Raw genomic sequence first — 7091 nt, 5'->3', positions numbered from 1 at the left:
CAGTGTGAGGCCCGCATACCACAAAAAAAAAAAAAAAAAAAAAAAAGAACTCTCAAAACTGAAAAACAACTAAAAAATATAAGCGAAAAATCTGAAGAGACAATTCATCAAAGAAATTATTCGAATGTCAAATAAGCACGTGAAAAATGCTGAACATCAACACCATTAGTAATTATAGAAATGCAAATTAAAACCACAGTAAAGTACCACTACACACCTGTCAGAATGACAACTTAAAAGGCTGATAATATAGCATTGGTTAGGATATCGAGGAAATGGAACCCTCAAACATTGCTGGTGGGAATGTAAAATGGCACAACCACGTTGTTAAAGTTAGGCGGTTTCTTAAGTTTTATTTGTAATAGCTAAAGGCTGGAAACAAACCAATGTCCATCAACAGGTGAATGGATAAACAAATTGTGGTATATTTACAGAATAGAACAAACAGTATTGCTCAGCAATTTTTTTTTAAAAAAGCACATATTGTATGATTCCATTTACATAAAAATTCTAGAAAGTATAAACTGATCTTCAGTGACAGAAAGCAGATAAGGGATCCCTGGGGGCAGAAGAGGAGGGAGAGTAGATAGGAAAGAGGGAATACAAAGGAGCATGAGAAAACTTTTGGGGATGATAGCTATTTTCACTATCTTGACTGTGGTGGTTTCATAGGTATAAACAATGCCAAAAGCTATAAGATTCTACCCTTGAAATATATGCAGTTTATTGTACGTCAATTATAACTCAATAAAGCTGTTTTTTAACCCACCAATATAATAGCTTGGAAAGACAAAAGGTCATCTCAGGGGAAGAGAGCAGAATGGGAACCTGTACAGGAAAAAAAAGCAAATTTAAAAGAGTGACTCAAAATGTTAACTGTCAAGTCTGAGTACAAATGACATTTAAGGGATCTTTTTACTCTATTGTAATAACCTATCTAAAACACTATGGAAAAATAAAACAGCGAGGGTTTCTGTGTACTAACATGAATATGTTGTAAATTTTGTTACAAAGTTATGCTATGTATTCAAACATTTGAAATTTGGCTTAGTTATGAGAAATAAAAATGCTTTCCCAGACCAGAGAAAAAACTACAGAAACCAAGCCGCTTTTGCTCAGGTCAAGAGCAGCATTAACTATGACTACATCTACCACTGTTCAATCTATTTTCCAAACTCTTGACATTTACCACCTGTCACCCTCCTTCAAAATTCTTCCTGACAACTCCTTGGAGACACAGGACAGGCAAAATACAACATGAGCCTGAAGTAACTGATAAGGAAAGAAAATGCTTAAAAAAAAAAAAAATAGGGGAACATGAAAAGAACACAAGAGTCAAAACTGGAACAATTCAAAAAATAAATAAGTAAAAAACCAAAAATAAGTTAGGAGAACACTGGATTACAACCCCAAAGAATATCCATGAGCCCATACGGATATAACTAAAAATTTAAAAATTGGGCTTCCCTGGTGGCGCAGTGGTTGAGAGTCTGCCTGCTGATGCAGGGGACACGAGTTCGTTCCCCGGCCTGGGAGGATCGGCTGGGCCCGTGAGCCATGGACGCTGAGCCTGCGCGTCCGGAGCCTGTGATCCGCAACGGGAGAGGCCACAACAGTGAGAGGCCCGCGTACCGCAAAAAAAATAAAAAATAAAAATAAAAATAAAATAAAAAAAATAAAAATAAAAATTATGGGTAAATAGTGTTAAAAAATGGGAAAATGAAGAATTTAAAAAGTGGGGAGAAGAGACAAATCTTTCTTACCTAAGAATTTCAAATGATGGAGAAGAAACAAGGGAAATAAAGAATCACCATGAGAACACCACCATAAGAGCTGCAGGCAAGATCCACTATGAATGCTAACATTGAGCGGGGAAACTTTAGAGAAACAGAATATCTGCCTAAGTTCAAAGTGTTTCCCCCAAAATGTTTAGTAACTACAGCGGTAGCTTTAATATATGTCCACAAATTCAAAGATTTTCCTCCCTTAGTGACTAGCTTCTAATGAAAAGAATTTGGAAAGGAAAAAAATACTAACCTGGTACACACCACTTTAATCAAGTGATCAAAGGTTAAATTCATCCAGGAATGGTATTATGTGCCCCGTGATGCGGTAAGAAGGTTAAGTCACCTCTGTGGTATTCTTCCCAAAATCCATAACCTCAGTCTACTCAACACCAAGTATAACCAAACTGAGATCAAGTGTCAAGGTCATTAAAGACAAAGAAAATACAAGAAACTGTCACAGATCAGAGAAGAGATACCAAGGAGACATGAGGCCTAACTACAATGTGGTATCCTGGATTGGATCCTAGAACAGAAAAGAAGGACATTAGTGGAAAAACTAAGGAAATCCATATAAGGTCAATCCTTTGTTAATAATACTTTATCAATGTCAATTTATTTTTGAAAAAAGTACCATGATTAGGTGAGATGTTAACATTAGTGAAGTTGGGTAAAGGGTACACAAGACATGTCTGTATTGCAACTTGTCTGTAAATCCAAAATTACCTCAAAAAACACGTTTCCTCAAGAGAAAAAAATTCAAGAACTGAGAAACTTAATTCACTAACTTTTCTTGGTTTTTAACATCCCTTCCCCAATCCAGCATTAAAAGCTAGTCAGCTAGGTTTATAATTAAGCAACAATCCATCCTTTCTCATCAAGATGAAAAAATACTGTTAACTATATACTAATGCTTCATCTACGAAATTCCTTGAAAACATGAATTTCCTATGCTTTAGATCTCATAAAGCATAGGTGGATGTATGCCAGGAATCCCTAGGAGTAAGCTCAAGATAGTCCATAAACATGGGGTATACTTGAGGCACAGTTGTTAAAACAAACAAAAAACCCTGGAAAGGCAGGTAGGTGCCACTGATGCCTTCTAAAACCTTCAAAGATTTTTTGATTAAGGAAATTCTAAAACATTCAAAGTTTCTGAACAAGGAAATATATCTAGCACATATCCTTACCAGTTACACCACTTGCTTTACAAAATAGTTTAGACAGCTATTTGGGTTACAGAGCTCCAGGTCTTATAAGCAAAAACATAAGAATACCTAAAATGTGTGAATGCACTTTAAAAATACATAAACAGCTATACAAATAAGCAATGATGCTGCCACAAAGCCACTTAACAGCCACCAAGGATGACATTCCTACTAAGCTGAAGTGTGTCCCATCTAGGAAGCCAGCTTTTTTTCTCTGAACCATCTCTAATATTTACTTTTTATTAAATACCTGAAATACAGCACCCAGGCTAAACAGCCAAGCAATATGACATAACAGATTAGCCAGAAGGCAGAAGTGGAAATCTATCACTTAAAATCTAAAGACCTGATTTTATTTACAAAGGCCACAGCCTATAAGGGAACTTTTAATAACTTTCTGCTTTGTTAAGCCCCCTCTTCCCACTCTTCACGTGCAGATTTTTCCTAACTCTTCACCCTCTTCACCGTATCATCAGGCTTGCAATTAAGCTTTCCCAACCAAAGCCAGATAGGGTGACCAAGAATACTATAAATAAATAAACCAACAAACAAACATAAAGCTGACTTTTGAGATTTAAAAACAAACTTAGTTGTTCACCACAACGTGATCACCAAATACAAGTGTGATTACAGTTGCTGAACCTTAAATTTAACTCCATGGCTGGAAGGATAGTACTGTACTAAAGGTCCCACTAGGTGTTAAAAACTGATTGGGAGGGGTGGGGGGGGACTTTTTTTCTTAGCTACCTACTTTAACAATTATCTCCCTCTTTAAAGTCAGTAAATTTTCTCCAAGGAAGTCTTAAAGCACAATGAAATGAATATACAATGCATATTTGAATTTTGAAGTATTTTAAGAAACAAATCTAACTGCAAAATGTTGAAAGATCAAGTGGGTAATGTTAGTAAACTGGCAAAAAGAAAAACTGGTTTAGGTCACACATTCAGGCTTTATACCAAATTTCATTTTTTAACACTGCCCCATCCGTCCTAAGAACCATATACAATTCACAAACCTATAAAAATTTAAAACAAACTTCTGCCCTTTAGTTTCTAGGCAAAGTACTGAAACAAGTTAAAAAAAAATGTAAATTACCCAAAACTGCTGTGAAGTAGGTCACTAAGAAACATTACCAAATCTCCTGATGTTCCCTTAGCAGACTGTCAGCTGAGAACAGCAAACTAAAGTGAGTTAAATAAAAGAACAAAGAACTACCTACTTTTCTACCAGTTAGAAGAGATACAAAAGCTTAGATTCAAAGGATTTAACAGCAAAAGTAACCTCTAGCTTGGACTGAAGACAGGCAGACAAGTCTTGTATTATCACAATTTGCTTCAATTCATTTGTTCTTGATCAATGAATACACAAGCAATCAACTGGGCTACCAATCTGTGAAATACCAGCTTTCATATTCCTACCCAACCGATAACCATTTGCCTGAAGCCAAAAACAGTATTTTTTAAAGTATCTGAAGGGGAAACTAACAAAAATTTCCCTCAATTAATACACAAAGAACTTTCATTCTGATATATTTTACCTCAAGGAATAATTAGTGGACTCATTAACAGTTTAAATGTACGTCATTAGTGTCTTAACATTTGATAACTTAAAATGCTAATTCAATAGCTAACTGGTGTATAAATGCAGGTAACTGGAATTGCTACAAGGCAAGTTCCAAAGAAAACAATGTTATACTCTAAAGCTATCTGTCATTCATGGCAACACCAACAAAGGTGTTGGAACCTGTCCACAAGCTATTTTGATCCTGTATCTACTGCTACTTTGTTAAGAAATATGGAAATTACTGGGTAAATGGAAACAAAAATGTTTGTTTCCTCATAACTTTTTAATTTACTTACAAAGATGTAAATTATGTGTTCCCTCTGGCAGCAAAAACAATTCTTATACAAAGACCAATTCTAAAAAGTGTCTGCACAAACAAAATAGATAAACTTCTTTAAAAAAAAAAAAAAAGAGAGAGAAAGAAAAATGGTCGACAGCCATTCCAATCAAAATTAATTCAGAAGAGCTAGCTCCAAAACTTTTAATGTAGCTTTAGCTCAAGTAAAGACATTTGTGATGCAAAGTAATGATTCGGACCTGCAACACAGGAACATTTATTATTTCATTCAGTCAAGGAATAAACTAGCTTTTAAAAAATCTCAGATATAACTCTACTAGAAAAATTTACACTCAAGTCTTTGAAGGTGTCTTCTACGTTTGCATATAACAGGAGCATACACACAATGCTAAATAAATGTATGTAGACAAGTTTTCATCCACGGAAGTTCCCAACTGCCATAAGGGTAAGATTTCCAACACCTCTCAATCACCCCTAATTCACCTAGCTGAGGCTCCACAGAGGTCAAATTTGTACTGTAACTGGGCACCAAGCTTTCCACTCCAATTTCAAATTTTCACTTATACGTAATGGCCAGATCTGAAGCCCATCGCTCTGCAACCTCATTTTCTTTAACTACATAAAACGAGGAAGTTCAACTGTCTTCTCGAGGGTCTTTCTCAAAAGCCTGTTCCAATTAAAAAAAGAAGAAAGACGATTCAAGATCTAATATCAGAGCCTAACTTCCTGCTGGCGGGAACATCCCATCATCAGGCTGTAAGTTTAAAATCTGACGAGGAACACTGCCCAGGATCAATGGGGCTTATTCATTTTATTCTACGCTTTTCCCAGAAGCTTTTAGGGCAGCACATCCATCAGCTACCTGTAGGAATATCTGTAGAAAAGAAGCCCCAAAAACCCTTTCTTTTCCTTTGTCATAATCCCACGTCGAACCCTCGTCTCCCTGGAAGCCCTCAACTGGCCCAAGTACAAATGCCGCTGCAGTCGGCCTTCTGGGGCTGATGCCGACCCCAGGGACTAGCGTTCTGGGGGCAAAGATGCCCTAGAGCCGCACAGGGCGCTGGGACAAAGAATAAAACAGGTTCGGGCACTGGGAGTCAGACCGCCTAGGTTCAAACAAATACCTGCCCCTTACGGTCTATGTGCCTTTGACCGTGTCACTCCACCTCTGGGCCTTCGAGTCCGCTGTAAAAAGAGGGAAAGCATCGTACATACCTCATCGGGGCATTTCGGGAGTAAAGAAGAGACACACAAGTTGCCAGGCACAGTGCCTGGCACACAGCGAGGGCTTGGGAAAATGTTAGCTATTATCATCACTCAATATCCATGAACTCGCTGCTCCCCCCTTACTCCTTGTAAAACCTAGGAGCACCACTTCTGCTTCTCGAGTCGAGAAATTCTCATCGCACTTTCGTGTCCCCCACGCAAAGAAAAGCCTCCTCTGGTCTGGTTTAAGCAGGAGACCCCGCCAGGGGCCGAAGGCCCGGGCGGGCGCGCGGAGGGGGGCGGGGGGGGGCAGGCGGGAAAAGCTACCGAGCCGGCCGCGCGGGTCCCCAGGCCCCCGAGATCACCCTGGGGCCCGGGCGGCGGCCGCGGCTCGCCCTCGCCCGCCGTGGCCGTTGGGCGCGGCACGCGCAGGCGGCGAACACGGACACGGCCACGCGCGCCGGGCCGGTGGGGGCGGGGGGCGAAGAACCTCCGCGCGGCCGTGCGTCCGCCGCGCGCCTGCGGCCGTTGCGGGGGGGGAGGGGGGAGTGGAGGCGCGCCTCGCGCGGTTGCCGTTAGGACTTCACCTTCTCACCACAACCCCAGCTCGTCCTCGTCCCGGGGCCGCCCAGCCCCGCCCACACCTCGGCGTACCTGCACGGCTGAGCGGGAGAGGAACAAGCTCTGCTCCACAGTACCGCAAAAAGCAAAAAACCCCTCACGCAACTGCGTCCGCACACACGCGTGTTCCGTCGCCGGGCTATATAAGGGCGATTCAGCCTAACTTGTTGCGGCCAGGTCGGGCAGTCTGGTGGCCAATCCCGACTGCGCACCCTGGGCTCTTCGAGCAGCAATTGGGTACTGACTCAGGATGGAGGCGTGGCTCTTGATTGGCTTTGACTCATGCCTATGAGACTGTGAGGAGCTCGTTTCCCTAGTAACGGATTGGCACCAAGAGAGACCAATAACTGAAAGGTATTATGGGAAGGAGGGTGGGAGGTTCCTTGACCGATATCCACGGTAGCCAATAA

At 40.8% G+C, this 7091-nt stretch overlaps 1 protein-coding gene across 2 annotated transcripts in view; it reads right to left on the bottom strand.

Annotated features, from left to right (window-relative positions):
* The window catches only part of G3BP1 (G3BP stress granule assembly factor 1), a 36583-nt gene extending 29734 nt beyond the window's left edge, over window positions 1-6849 (bottom strand). Inside the window, exons 1-3 of one of the 2 annotated variants that reach the window (XM_007107982.4) lie at window positions 6715-6789; window positions 2038-2310; window positions 770-828 (exon numbers count right to left, since the gene is read on the bottom strand). The gene's annotated coding sequence lies outside the window, so the exon portion shown is untranslated. Of the gene's footprint in view, window positions 1-769; window positions 829-2037; window positions 2311-6714 lie in introns of both variants that reach the window. The other variant, XM_007107981.2, reaches the window with a different exon arrangement.
* Window positions 6850-7091: the final 242 nt, after the last annotated feature.

The sequence above is a fragment of the Physeter macrocephalus genome, chromosome 8 (assembly GCF_002837175.3).
Source record: "Physeter macrocephalus isolate SW-GA chromosome 8, ASM283717v5, whole genome shotgun sequence".
NCBI lineage: Eukaryota > Metazoa > Chordata > Mammalia > Artiodactyla > Physeteridae > Physeter > Physeter macrocephalus.
Note: the sequence above shows the minus strand (reverse complement) of the source record. Positions and strands in the feature narration are given on the sequence as shown.